The 25,176-nt window shown below is 35.1% G+C and overlaps 1 protein-coding gene across 1 annotated transcript in view; it reads right to left on the bottom strand.

Moving 5' to 3' along the window:
• The window catches only part of LOC114249358 (uncharacterized), a 61,966-nt gene extending 37,645 nt beyond the window's left edge, over nt 1-24,321 (bottom strand). The window contains exon 1 of the mRNA XM_028182888.2: nt 23,944-24,321. The gene's annotated coding sequence lies outside the window, so the exon portion shown is untranslated. The remainder of the gene's footprint in view (nt 1-23,943) is intronic.
• Between the last annotated feature and the right edge of the window lie 855 nt (nt 24,322-25,176).

The following is a 25,176-nucleotide window of genomic DNA, read 5'->3' as shown; positions in this document are numbered from 1 at the left end:
GCTACTAACGTTTTGGTAGGGGAAAAAAATCTACTGCCATTATCGGAAATAAAATATATTGCTACAGAGTGTTTCTCAAAGAAAGCAATCTACACACATGAAAACATCACAATCGAAACATGTACTACATAGAAGCTAGGGTATTTTACCACATTTAAATAAAAGAGCATCAAGAGATTGCGCGAAAATATTATTAAACGACATTAAACCGCTATGGCCACATAAATCATGTAATAATACTTGCATGATTTAAACATTTTACAGTTGTGACAGACGTATAGACAACTTCTTTGTCTATTTCACCGTCATTCGTCTCTGATGTAACTTTACCTATCTATTTTATTAAACCAGTCAATTCCTATCCTGATTTGCCAATTCCAGGCCCACCCTTCTCAAAAACTTTGACGTCAGGCAAATGGCTAATGATAAAACTTTCACTAAGTCATTGCAACATGAATATATATAATGCCAACTTTACCTACTAGGAAACGAACAATAAGAAGGAGATTTCAAGATCTCTCATGGTCATCATAAAACTACACACGTGTAAAAACTGTATATGTAGCTTCTGAAAAGGCTTTTTAATTAAATTAATAGTGAAACAAGTAAGCAGTTCAGGTTTTCATGACTGAAGAAACCCGATAAGCACATTATTTTGGCAATTTATTAAAAACTTGAATATTAGCTAACTTTTAGAGTTATAGCTGAGCATAAGAAACTTTTATATCCGCCTCAGCAACTTGCTGTCGACGGCCGAAATCGTTATAAATCTTTTGCCATTCCTTTAACAACGAGAAAATATTTTCAAGCCAACTTCGCAGTGAGTTACTCGTGCAAAACGGTTGCTTTGCAAAAACTTAAAATACAAAATTAACTTTATAAGCGTTTCTTCACATTAAATCTTTAGAATTTTTAAGAATTGTATGTCGAATACTCGACAAGCTGAAATAGTTTTATGGCCAAATAAATATGAAGATTTGTAATGAATAGTCATGCAAAGAATCTTGATCTGCAGCTATTCAATCTACCAATAGGAAGTAAGAGCCTAGTTTTCTCTAGGCACTGTTACACTTCTCTATCTTCTGTCAGTTGTATTGCTATTCAACTCCCTAAATCCTAACGCCTTAGTGCCTATCTGAAATAGAGGTGATAGTGCACTATCTGGGTTACCACCTAGTGGACTAGGGGACTTGGAAACCAGGTTTTATATAAAAAAATCACAGTTATATTTTTCTTACTAATAGGGTAAAGCCGAGATAGATGCCCCACTTTTTGAAAAAGTCATGTAATTTTGAAAATATTAATTTTATACGAATAATTTCTATTAATGTAGTTAGCTCAATCCCTTATGTTTAATTAGTATAAAAAATTTTTAACCAATCAAATACAGATTTTGCAGAAATTCGTTTTTCGTAGAACCTTTTTTTGGAGGATAGATGCCTACCTGTATGGATAGTTGCCCCACCAAGAAAATACTGAGTAGGATAGATGCCTGCAGTGCAGGATAGATGCCCTTTATATCGTGTAAACGTAAAAACCAAACCAAATATTTAGAAGTTCTATTCCTAACAGAGCAATAATTGTCTCCAAGAAACATGGGTCATAATAATAAAAAATATTTTGTATTTTTTAAGTCTATGAATGTTTATAATTAAAAGATAGTTCTCATATCACACAAATGATCATAATTAAATTTTTAAAGCGTTAAGTAAGCGTAAGCTAAACTACAATTTTTTTAGTTTCAACATGCATTATCCTATTTTTTTATGAAATTAAATTTTACATATATTTATTCAACAAAAATATAAACTCTTAAGAGTTTAAACAATTAATTGTTTATAAAATATTCACATTAAGTGTCAATGTGTACATTGCAAAATCATATTTTTTTATATTAAATTAACACAATAAAGATATCTTTATTATTTTGTCCAATTGAAGTTTAACTGGATAGTGCTTTAAATTTTCCACATCTTCTACATCATTTCTGAAAAACACGTTTCATGTAGCTAGTTCTGAAACACTAAACATTGAATTCAGTCGGATTACGACTTCGTATTTTTATAGTTTTCAAAACATTCAATGCAGATATTATTACATGCGTTTTAGGGTTATCCCTTAGATTTCTTTAGGGGCAAATCTATTGTTTTATTTCCTTTCATTTTATAGTTAAGTGGGTTGTCTTCATCTTCGCTGCTTGAACTGTAAATCAGTTGTTTGTGTTTTATGTTTTCGTGGCATATTTCTGCTGTATTCTGAAATGGCAGAGTATGGAGGGATAGATGCCTCTAAAGGCCCCTATACCCCAAAAAATCAGGGCAACTATCCTTTGTGATAAGGATAGATGCCCAAATTTTTTGTAAATAAATTATAAACTTAATAGCATTTATTTACACCTAGATGCAGACTCAATGAACCAATATATTCACGTAGCAAAAAATATAATGGAATTTTACACTAATTATAAAGTTATACCACGCTAAATGCTAACCTTTCAATCTTTGACGTGTTCGTGAAATTCCGCGCGGAGAAAATTATGTGCACGAGGAAAACACTTCGTCACCACGCGATTGTCAAATGGTAGATAAGGTATAGGGTGACTGTGGTTCCTACTTATTAAATTAATTTTTTGTCATGAGTGCGGGAAGTTAGGTTTTTAGAACATGAGGCATCTATCCCGCTGCGGCATCTATCCAGGTTTTACCCTATATATTTTGGGTTATCATCATTTTTGTTTGAAGAATAACCGCAAAATTATATAGTTATTTGTTCTCTATGTACTACTATAAACTTTTAGACAACGTCATGATGTTGTGAGAGCCACTGCCAAATCCAGGGTGCAATGCGCAAGAACGTAATGACGAATACTCAATTGCGATGAAATAACACGACAACCTACAGATACGTGGACCGAGTTGCAGAAGAAACTGAAAGTTTGGTTGCTCAAAACTTACCAGGAAACTTGCACTATAGTGAATTATGTTCGGAAAAAGTAGGAATTATTTTGAAAGTCCATCATTTCGGTCGAATTGAAAAGATTTGCTTAGACAAACTTTTAACTAATACATACCAAAATCGATTACGGATCTAAGGCGAGCTCGTGATGTCATAGTGCAGCACTCCCAACGGGCTTATTAATGCAGGAATTTCATCCGCTCAGACAAAGAACTTCAAGTAATGCGCGGAGTTGTTCAGAGAGCTAGTGATTTTTATTGAAAGAATTACCGGATGCAATCTGGTCTTGAAAAACAAGATCTCCTGCGTCATACGAAATAGCAGTTTGATATTTTATGTATGTAGTTGATTATTTCAATGTTTGACTTACTTTGACAATTTTCGGCGGTCGTGGCAAAAATTTTGTTGAAGAAAATACAATAAAGTACTACATATTTTTTTAGCAAACATATTTGTTTTGATATTAATCACATAAAGCATACCGACTAGCTACACTTTCAATACTAGTGGACTTGGCGACCTCGGCACTACCACGCCTAGTCACTCAGCCGCTCACATGCCTTCGTGAGTTAAACTTGTTTACCAGCCAATATTTCTATAATCTAAATAGCTTAAACGACTACGTATTGAACTGCATATTACATTTCGATTTCATATTTAATGTAGGTGAGTAGAAATATCAACGTCCTTCTTCAAACGAGGCTTGCGGAGAGTACTTAATGGTAGGCAGCGGCTTGGCTCTGCCCCTGTCATTGCTGACGTCCATGGGCGACGATGACCACTTACCATTTTAATTTTAATAATTTAATAATTATATATAATACAATTTTAATAATTATTATTATATTATAATACTTTGTATTAATTGTATGTATATTTACGGAGATATGTATGTGTATATGTATGTGAACATATATGTATATGTATTTCACTGGAATGGTACACCGCGCGTAGTTCGTTTCCAAATGATTCTTGTCCACCTGATGGTTGTCTGGAAGAGATCGCTCTTAGCGATAAGACCGCCAATTGTACTTTTTTGTTTTTAATGTATCGCACTGTTTATTTGTTTTTTGGTGTACAATAAAGAATACTCTCTCTCTCTCTCTTACCATCAGGTGGGCCGTATGCTCGTCTGCCTATAAAGGCAATAAAAAAAAATCAACAACTATTTAGCTCTTTTTTTATTACGTAGAAGGTGAAACAGCTCACCAACAGTCAACTACACTCAAAGCAAATTTAGATTTCATTTTACTCCGAATAGCATCCAATTGTTGGGCAGTCAAGCATAAATAATTATAGCAGATATATTCCGAAAATAGGAATCCGTAGGTTGTAAAGTATCGTGCGATATTTGATAAAATTGGGGTCTCATCTTCCGCGTCAGTGCTCAGTAATGTCGATTGTTGGAACAAGTATATTGAATACGAAGATCAATTTCATGTTGTACATCTACTATTAGTTACGTAACATTATTTCACAGTATCATATAGTTATTTTATGTATTTAACAAAGGTTTTGAACTTTTGAAGGAAACTCTATAGACCAAGCTATTTTACGAATGTAAATTGTGTAAATCGTGATGAATAACAGTGTTGATTTATAATTATTCAAGCATAAACTTGATTTAAATAATATTTTGGAGGTGGCCACAGAATTGAAAACTAATTCCTACGGTCGCCTTTATTATTTTAGTTTTATAATTTCCGTATAATGAAATGCTTAAGAGTTTTCATTGTAATTAAAGCCTTCATTCATTCGTAGTTTTGATTCATTAAATAATTTCAAAATGAGTATTTTAGAAATTGATTTTACAAAACAAAAACGTTCGTTCTATCGTTTGAAGCGTCCCCTGATGATTAACGATACAAAGAAATACCTGAATCGTTCTATCCCATTTCAGTTTAACAACGAATAGACATTATTTAAACTGGAACCACTCGTACATTTCGATGGCTCAGTAAACAAATGAGGTGACATTAATTCCCTGGAAGAGGTGAAGGATCCACTTATAGATTCAGCGTGGGTGAGCTTCATGTTAAGCAGACATTTACACGGAGCCGTATCGTAAACAAAAAGGAAAACAAAGTGTGTAACATTTCTCAGTAAATAAGTATCCCACAGACAATGGTAGGGTCAAATACCGCGCTATCTTACGGCTATTTACCCCTTGGGCTGTTTCAACGAATATCCCTTTATCTACCTTCCTTCATAACGACTGCTCATTCTGAATGTCTATTACATACGATACGAAGTATTTACTGAAATAATTTCGAAAGTTGGTTAAGACATTATATATGTATTGCATTTAAATTGCAATCGTCAAAAATGAGTATATAACGAACCACAGAACGCCACCTATCTAAGAAAATTCAATTTAATCTTAAAATCAGCAATTGAACATGGCATTATAACAAGCAGCTATATTATTTATATTAGAAACAATTTCACTTGAATAAAAGAAGCATGAAGTGAGGTTTTGTTAAACTCATATAATATGGATTGATACATGAAGGGGGACATAGATCGGTAAGTTCTTGTGATCTAGTTTCGAACTAAACCCAACAAATAAAGTGGATATCCCAATAGAAATTATTGCAAGTTTTGTGTTATCGTCGGTTGATATTTTATCTAATACTGATTTTGCTATAGCGTCGCTCAAGCTCAGTTAAATCAGAAGATAATGGTATCTATTATAATTAACTTAAAAATAAGAAACAATTAATTCAATTAAAAGCTTCAAAAAGCTTACAAATAAATAAATACTGAGAAGTACTTGAATGAGTATTTAAAAAAAGTAAGATGTATGTATGGGCTTTGGGTCTGAAATTAATATTTTGAAAAGAAAAATTGCTGACTCGTGAGGTCAATTTCCAATGTCATTAACAATTCTGAAGAGCTTCGTAACCCAAGCGGATAGCAGCGGGCCACAGGGCAGAACTCTTTGTAAATTTCTTGATTCGTCACGCTAAAGGCGCCGGCTGTAATGGGAAATAGCTGACAATGAATAAGGAAGTTCCGGTGTGCACCTGCCTTCTGCCCAATTATTTTTACAAGGACGGTCAGCTATTCGCGGGCTGTGAGCTAAAATCGTCATATGTAAACCTTAACTTTTTTTGTTTTATACTTCTTTATTGTTGGCCTAAAAGTCTAGACAACACGCCATAAACTAAAAAAAAAAAGTTCTTTATTGTTGGGGGTTAAAAGAAAATTTCATAACTTTCTGCCCATGCCACAAATAGCTATTAGTGTACTATATAAGGTTTTAACTTTACTAATTAAAACTACTAAACTTTTACTAGTCTGTGTAAGTTTTAATTTGAAAGCTAAGTATATTCTAGACTAAAATAAATCAGCTGCTGCATTTTAAGTATCGTTTGTGTTACGTTGGATAAAGGTATATCTATTTGATTTTTTTTTTATATTAAGGCGACCTGTATAGGTAATAGCTATAGGAACTAGCTAGATCCAATAATTGTCACAGATTTCCGCGATAAGCCCCGAAGAATTATAATTGCCTACGAGAAAGTGTGAAAATGCCTTTATGCGAAAAAGAAAAATGTATTCTTTTTTTGCGGCACGATTCACAAAGCCTTCCGTCACTGTAAGAAAATATAATTATATTAGCAATGAGCTTTAAATAAAGAAATAAAACATTGTATTGGAAACGAAGTTTATTTTTATTGTTTTATTTACGAATTAAGAAATCTAACGGTAGGCAGAAGCTTGAATCTGCTTCTGGTATATCTGAGATCCATAAACGACGGTAACCACTCACCATTAGGTGAGTCGTATAGTCAGTCGTCTGCCTACACGGGCAAAAAAAATATAAAAAAAGAAAAACCAACAATCAAAACATACTTCAAGGGCATCAAGTTATTACTATTTTCTTTTCTGTTATTTGTTTTCAACAGTTAAACAAGTTATTGATAAATGATCAACCTATTCCAGCGCGAATACGGCCATCAAAAATATTCTTATTTGTAGATCTGACTCATCAGATTTCCACACAGTGATGCAAAATAGAATGCAGTGTGTCTTTATACTCAGTACCACCACCTCTTTATGTTGCAACGACTAAGAAATCAAAACCTGAACATCACAGAATGAATGCAGTGAGAATGCACTTTGCACAATCTCGTACATACCTAAGTATAACTTTATTTATATGTCATATAAAAGGGACCGCAGGGATTGCACCAGTATTCAAAGATTATCTCAAAGTTAAGATAAAATCCTAGCCAACAAAAGAATGTGCTGTGTTTTTTGACGTTATTTACGGGGAGAGAAAACGGAAAAAAACCGTTTTTTCTATAGGCCTGTGAATGATTCATGGGTTCCGTAGTGATGTGCAGTGAGTCGGCAAGTGTGTAGCTTGCGCTATAACATACCGGCCGCTCGCATCGCTCACATCTTGGGCCTTTCCGCCATGCCACGAGCACTAGCGTGAGTGTATGGCATTCCGACGCGGTCACATTCCGCGCGACCCAACAGCGACCGCCGCCATTCCGTTAAAAATGAACGCTACCTACACAACCTTTCATGATTCCGTTAAAAAATGCACACTTTTAATAGCCCCTTTTTGTTCTTTTTCCGGATGCTGTTAGGTACATGAATTGAATTTATCGTTGCTCATTGAATTGGTATTTTCGGGTCGGTCCATCGTAATTCCAACAGAAATAACGTGTAATTATGTTTTTTTTATTTCCATCAAACATTTTTTATCGGACCTCTTGTGAGTCCGCATGGGTGGGTACCACCACCTCGCCTATTTCTGCCGTGAAGCAGTAATGCGTTTCGGTTTCAAGGGTGGGGCAGCCGTTGAAACTAAACTGAGACCTTAGAACTTATATCTCATGGTGGGTGGCGCATTTGCGTTGTAGATGTCTATGGGCTCCAGTAGCCACTTGGCACCGGGTGGGCTGTAAGCTCGTCCATCCATCTAAGCAATAAAAAAATAAATAAAAACTCAAAATCAACGGTGACCGACGCGGTGACGTTACACCAATACAAGAATAGAAGATTAACTAAAATACCTATAGTAATTACAATACCTTATCAACAAGCTCCTGAAGTAACCACACAGTTCGTTTTCCTTGTTCGTTGGATTCACATAGGAAGCTTTTTAATATCAGCGAAGTAGGTTAAATAAGTTATGTAAAAAAAATTGCTCTAAATGTAGAGACAATCTACCATGTAGACAAAGGTCAAGACATTGTAGAAATTGAAAACAAGTGAATATAAGATTAGGGTTTCGGCGTTCGTCATTGACAGTGAAAGTAAACACACCGGTTAGAAAGTATTTTGTTAACAAACTATTGATATTTGCATTAGAAATCTGTGAATTACGAGCGATACTTTCCCACGCAGAGATTAACGGTCGCGCTTTGTCGCGAAAAATATAATGAAAGGTCTAATAAAGTTTAATTAATCACAGTCTTTGGCACCATTGCTGTTTAACGTTGCCAAAAGCTTCTAACTGATAATTTATTCCTGAAATTAATAACAGCTATGCGGTTTTTGCCTTTTGCCTAAAAATTTAGTGTTTTTGAAAATTTTTTTCAATGATATAATTATCGAATTAGTCAATAAATTTTAATACGTAACTTAACTATGACTTAAAAAGCTGTCCTAAAGAATTGTGTGAGCGGAGATATTTTTACTCCTTAAGTAAATAAATACGGTTAATGTTAAAACAGCGTCAAAACGAAGGATTTCGTCCCGCGGGAGAGCGGTGGCACAAACAAAAAGATTTAACAGACTTTATAAAGAAGGAACTGTCCTTTGAGCAACTGCTGTTGAATTTTTCTTATTCTGGTTGCCTCTCTGCTTTGCGAGATTGTTCATTTTGCTAGTATCTTTTGTAACTTTTATTTTTATTTTTATTGCTTAGATGTATGGACGAGCTCACAGCCCACCTGGTGTTAAGTGGTTACTGGAGCCCATAGACATCTACAACGTAAATGCGCCACCCACCTCGAGATATAAGTTCTAAGATCTCAGTATAGTTACAACGGCTACCCCACCCTTCGAACCGAAACGCATTACTGCTTCACGGCGGAAATAGGCGGGGTGGTGGTACCTACCCGTGCGGACTCCCAAGAGGTCCTACCACCAGTGATTACGCAAATTATAATTTTGCGGGTTTGATTTTTATTACACGATGTTATTCCTTCACCGTGGAAGTCAATCGTGAACATTTGTTGAGTACGTATTTCATTAGAAAAATTGGTACCCGCCTGCGGGATTCGAACACCGGTGCATCGCTACATACGAATGCACCGGACGTCTTATCCTTTAGGCCACAACGACTTCAGCGCCACAACGACTTCAACTAACACAAATTTAAGATTCTGTAATAATCCTTCACCGTTTATGACAACAATACTTTTATGTTATTTTAGGTGTTTTTTTCCCGGCAAATTTTAATCTAGTGGTACTTGCTAAAGTTGATAGGTATATTTAATTATAAAATGTATAATATCGTAGGTTTATTTGAATTAGGCAAAAATGTGTGGACAAAAAATAAAATTCTCAAGCTTTTTGTAACGTGACTAAAGAATAAATTAGGGAAATTCCAAATGCTTGAATAAAATATTTCAAAATGCTGATTCATTGATTGTCCAATGTCAAAGAATAAATAAATTTAACACAAGCGCGAAACTAAATACGTTAGATATTTAAAAAAAAAACTTAGTGAGAATAATAACCCATATAGTAATCATGTTTTTTATTGCACTAAATGTGTAGATAAGCTTCCAGCCCTGGCACTCCATAGATCTCACAGTTTTTAATTTTAATTTTAAGTAAACGAGGATACGGCTCATTTATAGTAGAGTCAAAGTCGCTCATCTCACTTCGATAAAGTGGCACGACATGAGAACCCTCTCATCGTGGCCGCCGGAAACTACATAGGCTATCCTGCGGACCAAATTGTAAACAGTCGACGTAGCCCAAAACACGTCATTTCGGATCCTCCCGATCCACTAACGGTGCTTTTAGGTACCCCAAGTACAGGTCATCGTTCTCGTCGAACCCGTCGTTTACGACGAAGGTCTCGACGAGTAAATTCAGCCACAGACACAGCCCACTGAGTTTCTCGCCGGATCTTCTCAGTGGGTCGTGTTTTCGATCCTGTGGTAGATCCTGTGAAGCACGGCTCTTGCTAAGGTTCGTGTTAGCAACCCCATTAGGTTTGAGCCCCGTGAGCTACTAGTTAAGGTTACGCTGATATGGTATCGGTAGATCATCAGCTTATGCAGGAAAATAAAGACGCTCATGGACATCAGCAATTTCAGGGTCACAGCAAACATACTACCTAAATGAGGTCGAAGTCTCGATCGTTCTGTGGCATAATATATGGATAATATCGGGTCCAATCAGAAAATTGGACTGCATGGCTACTTCGCGGCAGAAATAGCTGTATGAATTCACAGTACACCTTTCAATCAGGATGAATTTAAACGAATGAATCTAAAAAAATCTTCTTTGGATTAAAGGTAAGAGTAAGATACAGAATAAATGTAGATACTAGTTTAAATTTCAAGAAATGCAAGCAAACCCGGGATTAATCTATTGCAGACACTCCTCTGCGAATAAATGAGTTTCGTGATTTTATTTTCTCAGCAAGAACGATTGCTTTAAAGCCGAACAAAAAACTTATCGTGCCTTTGAACTTTGGCATAATGCTTTGGATTCAAGCCAATGTCATTTCGAGACTTGGAGGCTTTTTGAAAAGTTAAAATGTAAACTTGAGTAATAAATTCGCGTTATCCGACAAAACAGCCAGAAGAAAGTATCACGAAGGTTCCTACTGAAAACTTTATGTTTTTCATATGCTTCAATGAAGCAGTGAAGCATGCAGAGCTTAAATCTAATAGCTAATGATTTCCACGATGAAGGACTAAGATCCTGTGAAAAAACAAACCCGCATAAATAGATAAGTCTGCGTAATTACTCATTAAGGCGTGTGTATACACAGTATAGTGTGAGCGATAGGGATTTACGGCCGTCTGGTGTAGTGGTAAGTGACATGGTCACTACACAAGGTGGTCGCGGGTTCGAATCCCGCCAAAGGAAGATATTTGTATGATAAATATAAATGTCTTTCCAGGGTTATTGGTGTATATTAAATATATGTATGTGTATAATAAAAATATTATATTTATTTCCGTTATCTGGTACTTGTAACACAAGTTCTTTACGAACTTAGCACGGGACCAGTTAACGTGGCGTTGATTGTTAGTAAATATTTTTATTTATTTATTTATTAAATGACCATTGTATTTGAACATGTAAAGTATTTATGTGTTCCAGTTTTAGGAGTGAGACATTATTACAGTTTAATCGACTTCATGTCGCAAGTCGGTTGGTTGTTAGTGTGATATGGGATGGGACACGGCTTCAGTAACCACGTCTATAATATCCTTAAAAAATAGTGATCGATTTGATAATTGACAGTCTTTTTTTAATTTATTTTTTATGCCTGCTTCTAAGTTATGTTGCTTTATCAGAATTAGGTGCATAAGAAACGCTGAGATTATTTAGTAGGTTGAATTCAATAAATATCACTCTTCATTTACAACCGGCGTAGGTTGATGACCAGCGATCCAACTTTTAGACCCAAAAAATCAGATTTATCGTGAATTCAGAAAAAAACCATGATAATGTTATTAAAGTGTCTAACAGCACAATCATTTTGTGTATGGAATCATTAAAGTTAATTTTGCTGCAATAAAGATATGAAGAAAAATTAGTTTACGAATAAATATCAGAAACCAGAGACTCTTTTTAATTATATTAAATGCATACCAGCATTAACATGTACCCGACACAGCAGTCTCATTGAAGTAAAAACGGAACATTCATAAATTAATGATGCATTATGTCGGTATGCCAAGTGCTTATTACTTCTAGTATGTGCGTAATTGCGGCGTTTAAATCTGTATAAATTTTCTTACTCTATTAACCATTCGGGTAAGTGTCGGATTTTGTAATAACCGGGTGCATTTTAGGTGCTTGGTGTCTTTAATGTTAATTTTTTTAAATAAGGGCAACTTACATGCCATAATTTCTAGTATAATCTGATAAGATAGTTGCACTTTAGTGATTTTAGCAGTATCATTTTCTCGTTTTCTTTTTCTCTGCCATTGCCATAGCTAGATAATTTTCCTCGGGAGACAGCTGGCCAGTCGATCTAGTCACATTTTAAATTTCGACAATACAATAATTGAAGATTGTCAATTTTTTGGGGCTGTTGATAGATTTGCAAAATAATGAAATACTGATGCGTCGTAAAAATGAAATTCAGTTGCATTGTAATAGTATTAAATTTCTTTAAAACTCGATTTTTCTAAGATACGTTAAGAAACATCACTAAACTCTTTTTCCTCCGCCTAGCTAATTATCTGTTTTTGTCCGAGTATGAAGTGAGAATTGTTGATCTATTTATATTGAGACATTGAATATTATTTGCGACTGAGGCATCCACATTATGGTATCCATGATTTCTTCTGGGCCTAATATCTGGTGAGTCATATTCAGGTCTGCTATGTAAACAGCAATACGAAACTATTCATTATAATACGGCATAGCATCGTAAGTCAAGTCTTTGGTTTAAAAAAAAATAACATTGTAACTGGCTGAATTATAAAAAACAAACTGCCCACGAAGTTGATCCGGTGCTATGGTTAGATGTCGAAGTAATGAGTTTAGAATATAAAGTAACACGCACGGATACGACCTACTTATCGTAGAGGTTGGTTTGTAATTGCAATCTATTTCTCAACGTCGGTCGTTTATATGGGGAGTGTTAGCATTGACTCTGTTAGGTAGTGCAATGTTGCTTCACTTCACAGTATACGTGTTGGTTAAGAATGGCGGTGCACACGCGTCTTGGCATCATAATTGTTGTTCCATTGTTATCTTTCGTGGTTGAAGTTTTTACAGCAGCAATCAGTAATTTAAGGATATGTGAATGAAGCCCAGTGTTCTCGTATCGAGTGTTACGACTATGTTGGAATTTAACTATAAATCATTTATCAACAACGTATCGGACGTACGTACCCAAATGAATAGGGTTAACGTGGATACTCCAAAAAAAATATTTTATAACTGCTGTTATTGTAGGCCTCATTGAGAGCCCGCAGGGGTACATGTGATCCTATAACCTAATTTAGGTAGGAAAATGTTAGAGTAACAGCTATGAAAGGGAAATCTTCCACCAAGCGGGTATTTTTCATAAACTCACGGTGCTTTTGTTATACGGACAATTGCAAGTTTGTCTTCAAAATGTTGTTAGCGCGATTCAGGTTTTTACCAGATTTCTTCTTTCCTATGATAGTCACAGCCACAAAATCATATTTTCTAGTCTGAAGAGCGGAACAGCTATTATACTCTACAATTGAGACCTCATACCTTTAAGGGAGCGGTGGCTTACATGGTAAGACACCTACGGACTCCGGAAGACAAAAAAAGGCTATGAGCTTAAGATAAGAGTCGCAAATCTAAAAACATCAAAAAAATAAGCCAATATGTAATGACTTTCTAATGGCAACCTAAATATCCAATGAGAACAAGTTTTATTACTGACATAAGTAGTTTATTAAATCGTTTGTAAGCAAACCGTGACGTGGTCATAGCATTTTACGCCGTGAGAGCTATTGTGGCACAGCCCTAATATTTATGCGTATGAAATAATTAATCACATTCAACTCACAACTCATTCCATTGGTTCCATTCACTGAAAGTGGCTCACGTAACAAAGGAACGGTAACCCGATACGTGACAAGAAATATGATGCATTAGACGTCCCGTATTATTCTATTTCTGGGACCCATTTACTGACTAATTGCTGACGACCATTGACGTTTTATGAAATAGTGCGTGCTTTAAAATAATACAATTTTACATTATTTATACGACGTCAATGTAAGAACTCTTTTTTTTATTCTAACGTACCTACCATGTGCTCCAGGTAATATTGTTTTGATTCCATGCATAAAATGCTAATGACATATTAATTAATTCAGATTAGAATTCAAACAATCGTTTTTTATTTGTAATTTTTTTTATCCCTCAAATGTTATTTTTTTGTTATCCCTCGAATTGTAACGCATTATTCTTTACGAATTGCTATGATGGTAACTGTTATAATGAGTGGCTGTGATGTCCTCAGTAATTCCTAATATTTCACGAAAATTTTACTATTCCAAAAACAATATACGACGTCTATGCTCGGACGGATGCAGAGGTATTCGTGATTGTAGTGGCGTGTCGCGGGTGAAATCGTGGATCCGCTCGGCTAGCGGTGAAAAATAGCACTTTATCGGCCCAAGTCGTAAATATTAATAATATATAGACTCGAGAAAAACGCTTATTTTTGCCGCCGCTCACCTTGAGATATGGTTGAGGTCTTAATTGCCTTCTATTTAAATGATTTTACAACAACTAGGAGAGTAGGTAGGTATGCATGTTGAAAAACAAGCATGTTATATATTCGTCTGGTCTCATAATAAACCAATCTAATACTAAGGGAGGTGAATTGTTTATTTGACTCTCAGATGTAATCATGCTCGCAATGTACAATGTAACTGTTTTGTATTTGTGCACAAGCGTCAAGAAAGTCAAGAATCATATTGCAAGAGCATGGCTCTTCGGAAGGTTAAAATTGCACTTTTACGACTTTAAAGATGTATATTGCAACGACTATTACCTTAAATGAAAACGAATAGAATGCTACATTTTAAATCCTTATTTTCATACGGCGTATCAAAATTTTTTTCATATACTTTAAATTAAATTGATGTCCATATAAAAAAAAATTAATGTGCAACATTATCAAAGATTCGTAGCTTGCAGTACCAATAGAAAAAAATCTTTGAAGTCGGTCGTCGTAAGATCCACATTCCTCACATTCTACGGTGTAAAACTGATTGATTATTTTTAGAGTTTGATACTTAGTGGCTGGCATATCGATCATAATAATTCTCAATAAATTTTATACTATCTTAGGTTGTATTATCTCTTACTAGATATATTTGTTCAATAAGACAGGAAAGGCAATAAATGAAGGAAAAGTACTCGAAATATTGTATTTAAAAGATTTATATACAGAAAATGAATCTGCATTAAGATTGTCATTCCCTTGCTTGGGAAAAACTGCCGGAAAAAGAAAAAGCATAACTGATACCTATAGAAAGCCTATTTAAACCTCGAAAGATGTATGCGTTTCGCTCTGTAGGAGAATTGAGTCTTCGACCTTAACTTACAAGGTTTAACCCACTACGGCAATAAAACAAATGCAAAAATTACATGGTACATGCGGTTATTGGTACCATAAATTAGGTTCGGTTACAATGAAATACATATCTGCACGAAACACGTTTTAAACAAATTACCTTCAAATCTATAAAGCTACAAAATAGCAATTATGTAATATGAATTTACGGAAATCGGAATTATTTGCAAATAATTACCAAACGGCGTGAATGAAAAACTAAAACGGTTGTATAAGTTATTTTTATTTTTGCAAAACAGCTTTTACATTTTCTCTCGAGTTGAGTTGTTCACTTCGAAATTTCCTCCAACGCCCTATGAGTTTTAAATTTGAAAAAAGAATACTGTGACAATTCCCACAGATTTTGTTGAAACGGGACGCAAAAAAATCCGCAAGTTCCGCTAGGAATCTAATAAAATTCACAACGCGTCGTCACACGTCTACGCTATATCTCACGGCACCTGACGTGGGATTATATTTAAAAAAAAAGAATAAAAATTAAAGAGTCGGGTGCGATATCAACTCATTACACGGACAATCTTTAGAGAGTAAAAATAAAATCACGAAGAAAAAGTTATGTAAAAATTTTATGAATCTTATTACATATATAAATACTTTTCCTTGATCGGTGATGGCTTACACTATAAAGGCTGTCCCGCCCTTCAAACCGAAATCATTACTGCTTCATGCTAGAAATAAGTAGGGTGGTGGTCACATGACGCTCTACCACCAGATGTTATTCCTATACCGTGGGAGTTATTCACATTTATTAAGTACGTATTTCATTAGAAAAATTGGTAGCTGCCTGCGGATTTGAACACGCATCAACTTATCCTTTAGGCCACGATAACTTTTTTTTTTAAATCTTTATTTAAGGAGATTATTCACCTAGTGAATATGTCACTCCATTTTGCAACAAAAGATAGTAACAAAAAATTATATAAAAAAATTAAGGAAACTCTTATCGTCTCTGAAGGCCTACCAACACTATTTTATAAAGTGCTTTAGCCATTTCGGATTCCGGAAAGGCTAATACGCAATTTACACCTCCAACTTGTCGAAAATCTGTATAAACACGATAAATTTGGGACACAAATGTGCAAAAGTGCTCATTACTTTCTGGTAGTCATATTTTGTTGTCTTAAAATCTCATATAGAACCGGAGTGTGAGCAAAATATTTTTGGTGAATTCTCAAACGCTATATAAAAAAAAATGCACGCAAAGTAAGATAAATAAAAACATAACGCGCGCAATCAACACTCTAGTGTAATGAGGAAAAGTTTTGTTCGCTTCATTTTGCCGGTACACAAAATATGAACCAGACTATTAATTCTTATAATACGTGAAGCAAAAACTTTGTATCCCTTTTTACGAAAATGCGCGGACGGAGGAGTATGAAATTTTCCACACTTATAGAGAATATAGAGAAGAAGTGCACAATGCTAATATTTTTTTAAAATAACGCATAAAAGATACATTAAATCAATAAAGAAAGCATTACACACACTACGTACCATGTGTTTGACGCACAGACGAATGCATACTATTTATTGTCAAACTTTTGTTCTTGACGTCTGTGGTCAAATTGAGAATAGATTAAATATTGTTTGTCTTTATTAATTTTTTTTTAGTGTAGCCTTGGCGAAATTTGTGATTACAGAAGTATAAAATAGAATCATAATAGTGTACAAACTTATTATACAATTCCAATTAATTATAGTCGAATTTTGACTGCTGCGGGACCTCTAGTTAATTCTTACAATAACAAATGAATAATGTTTCCGTTTAAATTGAGGTGGTAAATTATTACGTAGCTACCGATTTTCTTATACCTTGTATTGTTTAAACGCTACTACTGGCTCGAGACCTCGTTTATTCAAACTAATGAAAGATAAAGTTAAATATTTACTAAGTTTTTTTATGTCGGATCCAAACTGGAATAAGAAGTCGTCTTATTACTGAGCTTCAGGCATAATTACAATTCTCCTTGTTCTGTAACCATGATGACTTAGGTTAAATCTGGAAAACCCAATCTTACCTAAGTACTTGATCATTAGTAACATAAAATACAACATTGATTTATAGACAAAAGTGGGTGGATAAATCGTAGTTGCTGAACTAATTTGCAAAATTTACTCGGACCGGTCGGTCAAGGGTAATCATTCTCGTTTTGAATATAAATTATCTACTAATAAATTAATGCACTATAATAATCTACACAACGAAACTATTAAGTCAAATTGGTTTAAGTTCATACATTTTCAAAATAGTTTTAAATTTTCCATCTGCTTCAATTTACTATAAATTAAAAAAGGAAAGTGTTAATCGCCATTTGATTACTACGAAGGTTTGGCTGTTCAGCTAATTCTATCCGATAAAGGTACGTCTTCTAACCGTACCAATTTTTTAAGTAAATACCTTTTTTTCCTACCTAAGCTGATAGCCTTGACAGGCTATTTCAGCGTAACCTTAACCAGTAGGTGAGCTCACGGGGCTCAAACCGGAGTGATGCTAACACTGACTCTAGCAAGAGCAGTGCTTCGCAGAATCTACCACCGGATCGGAAACGTGACCCATTGAGAAGATTCGGCGAGAAACTCAGTGGGCTGTGTTTATGGGTTAATTCGCTCGTCGAGCCCTTCGTCGCAAGCGACGGGTTCGACGAGAACGGTGACCTGTGCTTGAGAGGCCTAAAAGCACCGAGAGTGAATCCGGGGGATCCAACAAGACATGTTTCGGGCGACGGCGGCTTTGCTAACATCATGTTTATTACCGTAGTAAAAACAATTATCATTTAAGGTTATGTTTGCACTTTCTTCATTCATTGGTAAATTACAATATACGCAATACCAGAAGGGCATCGCCAAGAAGGCAATCGGGAGCATGGGCGATCTAACGGATGCTTCTACGTGTACATTGTCAGCGCAACTACGACCACTCTGACAAGAGTGTCTAATCTAAAATGTCTAAAATAAAAAAAAATGTAAGAAGAAAACAAAAAAAAATTGCTGGCGACTAAGAACGACAATTGATCATCAAAGTTTCTCAATCATTTAACTAGTTTTATTTATTTTATAACATTCTCTCAGAATGCTACAAACATTCCTGCCTATTTCAGCCGTGAAGCAGTAATACGTTTCGGTTTGAAGGGTGGGGCAGCCGTTATAACTATACTTGAGACCTTAGAACTTATATCTCGAGGTGGGTGGCGCATTTACGTTGTAGATGTCTGTGGGCTCCAGTAACCACTAACACCAGGTGGGCTGTGAGCTCGTCCACCCATCTAAGCAATAAAAATAAAAATAAAAACGTGTCATATTTAAATTTCGCAAAAATCCAATTGTCAATAAATACCTACTCATTGTATAGTTAGGAAACCGCTTACATTCATGAATGCGACAAATCTATAATTGTACAGTTAGTTAGGTAAGCCATTGCGGTCTACAGGTACCTAAATGTGAAATTCTGAATACTCAATAATTACAGTTCGTGCAACAGATTGGTACTAATTGTCACTATGTTGCGAGTATTAGAGCGAAAACACACAGTGCATTTATTGACGAGGAGAGAGAAATCTAAGGAGAAAAGTACGGAAGTCTGCAATGGGAAATCATTTTAAAAATTCTACAATTATTTAACTCAACTTTAGAGATTATCTTAAAATCTGGAGACATTACTTTAAAATCGAGTTTATGTTTCTTCAAATAGTCCTACGACCACTGGGTCACGAGTTGTTCTAAACTTATTTTAAATTCACATATAAACGTATTCAACTGAATTCCGGACAATAAAAAACCACGTACACAAAACTTTTTACTTATAAAACACTCTTTAGATTCAGTTCACGTGCATTTACGTAATTCACAAAATCGAATTGTCCAAGTGCAGCGGACAAAGGCGGATCCAGTGTGTGACCTCCGTTTAGTTTTCGACATGAGTCACCGATTATCGAGTCGTTCAAACCAAAAAACTGCCCACACTAACGACCTCTTCAATGTCAAAATTTACCGCACACGTCACTGTTTCGTTTTAATATTATACCTAACTAGCGACCCGCCCTCGCTTCGCTTAGGGAACTGTAATTTATTATTGATAACAGTATTTCTCCACTATTTAATGGATGTGATTATACATATAAACCTTCCTCTTTAATCACTCTGTCTATTAAAAAAAACCGCATCAAAATCCGTTGCGTACTTTTAAAGATTTAAGCATACATAGGGATATAGGGACAGAGAAAGCGACTTTGTTTTATACTATGTAGTGATACCTAAAATATCCATACCTATAACTACCAATAATCCGGTATCCCCCTTAAAAACAGGCTGTGAGCTCATCGACTCCTCGTAAAGAATAAAAAAACGTAATCTATGAAATTTAATAGCTAAGAGTTATTTTCCTAAAAAAGAACCATCCGTATGCTAATTAATCTATGACTGAATCTAATGAAATCGTATAAACACTTTTTGTTTAATTAAAAGTGTGTTTGTGAGCATCCTTGTATTCTGGTATTCTTTTATAAAATGGGACATAAATTTCAGTGATGGCTTACTATTTAAAATAAAACGCAAACTTTAAATTTATTTTTTATATTCGTTTTAGCGATCAAGTTTTTCGTTCATTAATTTATCTCAAACAAAAAATATCTGGCAAATGCAAACCCATTATGTATATTTTTTAAATCAATTCCATTTGATATCGAACATAATAGCTATAATAGCACACACATTTAAACATAAAGGTTTAAAGCACAGAAATTTATTTTATATATTGTTGAAGCCGGTTCTAGAGTTGATGTTAGCGATCGATATAAGGATTTAATTATAGAAAAAATATTATTAAAGTGTTTCGTAAAATATGTTACCAAGGAGATTATTGGGTTTCTGTGCTCTGCTGTCATTTTTATAATCGAAGTTTAACAAAACACGGGAGGAAATTATCTCAACGATTGTCGTTTCCTTCAAATCCGAACGGACGAATACTTCGCGGCAGAATTTCGCAGGATAGTGGTATCTTCCTTTGCGGGCTCAACGGGCTCAACACCACTAGTAATAGACTCAGTCACGTAGTACTTATTTCGTACTCGATCCTGTAGACCGAATGGTAAACAGTCGACGTCGCCCTAAGCACGTCATTACGGATCCTCCCGATCCATTAACGGTGCTTTTAGGTACCTCAAGCACCGGTCACCGTCCTGGCCGCACCCGTCGCTTGCGACGAAGGGCTCGACGAGTAAATTAACCCATAGACACAGCCCACTTAGTTTCTCGTCGGATCTTCTCAGTGAGTCGCGTTTCCGATCCGGTGGTAGATCCTGCGAAGCACTGCTCTTGCTAGGGCCAGTGTTAGCAACACTCCCGGTTTGAGCCCCGTGAGCTCACTTACACGTTATCCTTAACGTGTAAGTGAGCTGTGTGTGTGAAGCTGAAATAGCCTCTCAAGACTATCAGCGTAGGCACGAAAAAAAAAGGTATTTACTTAAAAAGTTTGTTCTTCTCTATTTCTAGTTCGCTTATTACCACTTAAGCCACGGACTACAAGTGCCTAATCATTTCCCGTTCAAAAATACGATATTTTTCTTTTCTCTTCTCAATCAAAGAACTACCCCATAATCCAGGTCAATGGAAACATTCATTTTAGTTTATGAATCGTGCACGGTTGTTTAGAAATCGTCACGTTTTTTGTAGTAGGTATTACGAAATATCTACGACGCTCGATGGTCGATTTATAAAAAGAAGTTAGACAAGTGGAAAAAAGTTTACACTTCGTTAGCCAATGGTATCTAGTTTCGATTCTAATTTTGTTTTTGATTTAATTTTGATCGCCTCATTGGACTAGTGTTGGGTGTCAGTTATTAAACGCAAAGTACCTACACGAAATCCGAGCTCTATTCTCAATTCCAGATCAAAATGCTAAGTTTATGAAAATTATTTGGCATTTAAGGTTAATTAATTAATCTCTGTCCGTTTATGTTTTACTAGCACTTACAGGAAATAATACTAGTTTGGGAACAAGACAAAGTAGTAAAAATCACATCATGGGAAATTTCAGCAAATAGTGCGAACGAGAAATGAATATGAGTTACTTTAGCTCCAATGTGACATAAATAGTGCTTTGAAAAATGGAATTTTTTTTTACTTAATAAAATATTCTCAGAAGTATAATTTTGTGTGAATGTTGATTCTTCATCCAATTTTATAAGATCGGATAATAAACTCGTTTAAATACTAAGCGGCATTTTAATTTTATTCACACAATGAAGTATATTATTATTTCATCTGTGAATATTATTAAACACAAAAGCTTGGTGAATAATATTTGCATTTAAGTGTTTGTAGTACGAACGTATAGTCATTACCAACTTAATAGTTACGATCATGTTTGGAATGGCTGTTCAAAATGAGATAATACAAAAACAACAATACGAACAACTCAGCACTCGAGTTGGTTATCACTCAATAGTAAGTTGATAATTATTTAATATTAAAAAACATTCCTTCACAGTTCCCTCATATTCTGTACCAGACGCGTCGGACTATTTAAGACTTTAGTATCTAACTAGCTTTTTCATAAACCATTGTTACAATGCTTAACTTACTTATGCTTTAACCCAGTTTGTTATTAGAGTCACGTCTATGTATGTAACATATATTCCATTATTCTTCATATTTTTTATTGCTATGGTGTTAGGTGATTATGGAAGTCCATAGACATCAACAACGTACCTAAATGCCACCATTCATTGAGATATTAGTTCTAAATCTTAATTTTATAGTAAAACGGCTGCCCCACCCTTCAAACCGAAACGCATTACTGCTTCACGGCAGAAATGGGCAGTGTGGTGGTACCTACTCGTGTGGGATCACAAGACGCACTACCACCAGTAAAATCTGCACTCCTGCATACGATTTCCGATTTAATATTTGTGATGCTCACTGTCTTTATGTTTTATATGGTTTAGTTGTACAAATAAATACGGGAAGGGATTATAATAGATGACAGATCTATATTTTCACATCTGTTTATAGCCCTCTAGGGAAGCACTCCATATCTTCCTGTAAGTATAATAAAAGGCGACTAAGTGATTCACCGATGATCAGGATTTTTTTAATTACCTGTGTTTGATTACCTGAACATACTGCGTTACACATTCTGCTTGTTTTAATATAGTTTTAGGTTATCAAAGAATCTTACAATCCAGCTGATACTAGCTCATATAACTTACAACGCAAACACTAACCACTTTCAGTCACGAGGTAGAAATCTCTGTCCTACCTTCAAAGTCGGGAAGCAGAATGTTTCGCCATGGAAACAGGGGTGACAATAGAATGTAATGGATTAGTGCAGTAAGGGCGTTTTGTGAAATTGACTAATTTACTGTCTATTCCTGTCACCGGGCAACTATTCATTGCGGTCTGAAGAACAGGGTAATTTTAAAACAGTCTAGACCTCAGCTTCATGTAAATACTTCGCTGACTATTTAAGAACAAATGTTCCCTGAGCATCTATGGAAATAAAAGCCAATATTGTGTTGAATGGACCCTTAGCAATTCAATGACATGCAACTCTGTTTTTAATTCGGATACCTTATCCTCATTCTTTAATGAATTCGAGGTCCTAACCTTCGGATTCATAAAACGATACTCAGCTACCTTGCGAGAGAGTTACGCCACGAAGGCTGCTGTTACGAAGGTGTGAATAAAGGCTTAGTCACATTATGTACTTATTCAATATGAGCTATTCATAAAGACAAATTGAAATATAATTAAAACTCCTTTTACGGTTTAATCACGCGTTTTTTATTATCAATATATTTAAAAAACACGAGATTGAATAGTAAAAGTAGTTTTTAGTAAATTTGTGAAGAAAACATAAACCTATTTCTTTGACCAATCTCAAAGTTTGTCAAATTGAGAAACAATGCAAAAACTTGGATCAAAATAGAAAGTGCTAATGAGGAAAGGTGGATAATATAACAACTAAACTAAATTTAAAAAAGAAACCCATCCAAGTAGAAAACTGAAGACAGAAAGCAGTAGAAAATATTACTAGAAGGGTACGAAAGCTCTGAAAATTACCATCAAGAAGAGAAGATGTTAAGTGGCGATAAAACTTCCTCTTTTCCTTTCAGGTTTCATAATGAACTGGACGAATAGATGTAACTTAATGTAATTGAAATTACCATGTGGAATTTCTATAAATGTTACAAGTAGTTTTTAAAGTATCTACTTCTTAACACGATCTTCATTATTTTATTTTGGACGGACCGCCCAGGTCATGTATGCCACACATAAATGCGTTTTTTCATACAAACACGAGATCAGGTGTAATAATTGTCGATGCCATTGCTTAGTTAGGGTTTAACATTTCTTTTTAGGTGTATTAATTTACAGGTTTTGTGGACAAAATTACATCATTTACAATTCTATCTATTTATCTTTCTATACAATAACTACAAATAAATAAATAAATTTAGGTAAAAATATCCCTTGATTCTGGTAATCATGTCAGGAAAGGTTTGTCGATTGTCAATTAAATTATCTTCGCATATCCCTACCTTTCTTAACCAATAAAATGTGTCTAATTTAATTAACCAAAAAGAACCTTTAAAAATCATCATTTCTATTAGAATTACAAAGCTCTAAAAGCACGGATAATTTTTTTTAATTGGCTCGTAATAAAAACAAGCTTAGGATCTTTCTGAAAAACTTACCTTAACAAACGTGACAATCCAATGGAATTTCGAAATAAAAACACAACAGAACCACAGAAACTTAAGTTGAAGAAATACACCACAAGAGGGGAGATTACAAAATAATATTATAGTAAAATGAAATCACCAGGGTCAAACATCAACGCACGATTCTAACAAAACGCGTTTGGCACACCATACACTAGAGCAACGTGACCCGTTCAGGAATCTCGTATCGAACCGTACTGCAGCATCGAGCCTTACAGACGTTTCATAATCAATGCGTGACGGTTGTAATATTTACGTAATTTTTTTTTCAGTCAGCGGTCGCGATGTTCTCTGTCTACACAACCAAATGTACCACTCCCGGTGAACGCACGGGCCGCACTGCTCGCCAACAACGGCAAAAGGTCGTTCGTTACCCACATTCTCTTTCCGCGCAAGCCTTCTCAAGTTAGACTGAAACAGAACATACATAACTCGCGGCGCTGACAGAGACGAAAACAACACAGCCTTAGAAACTCGAACTGGAGCCTTTATAGTTCTAAGCTAACCGCGCTTTGCCTTTATAAATTATTTGAAAGGCATAGATCATTGCACAAGCGTTTGTTATATGTAAACGGAAATGAGAAAAACAATTATTAATGTGTACGTTGCTTTTGTCTTAATGAAACCACCCACTAAATCCACATCCAGCAATGCTATAATAGCAAAAGAAAACTCATTTTCTTTCCGCTACTTTCCACAACTGTTACGATACAGCGCTTCCGCTGATGATCGGTAGATAGTATGTTCAGATAATGTCATTGGACTCGGATATACGTACATTTTTAGATAAAAATATCCAATAAACGCTCAATCTTCTGATGAGTGGTAGTAAAACCTTTTTATTTGATTTCTTCATATAAAAGGAGCCGGAAATTCGAAAATAAATTAACGTCTGTGGCTTGTTTTGTTAGTGTACTATGCGTTCGCTTATCTTTTATCTGTTAGATAAACTTTGTACGTAAGTTGTATTTTGGACTTCACGAAAGGATATTTTCACACATCCATCAACAAGCACACAGGTGGCGCGCGGATAGTTTCGACAAATATGTCTTTGATGATCGAGTGTCAGTAATATAATCAAAGTTTTAATATTAAATCATTGAACTTAATATAGTAGTATTCTCGAGTACGCTTGCTCGAACTTGAAGCAACAGCTATTTAAGTGCGAGTGAAATTCGAGTTTTCGTAGGTATTGTCTGAGGATTA

This window comes from Bombyx mandarina, chromosome 15, assembly GCF_030267445.1.
Source record: "Bombyx mandarina strain Sakado chromosome 15, ASM3026744v2".
NCBI classification, from domain to species: Eukaryota; Metazoa; Arthropoda; class Insecta; order Lepidoptera; family Bombycidae; genus Bombyx; species Bombyx mandarina.
Note: the sequence above shows the minus strand (reverse complement) of the source record. Positions and strands in the feature narration are given on the sequence as shown.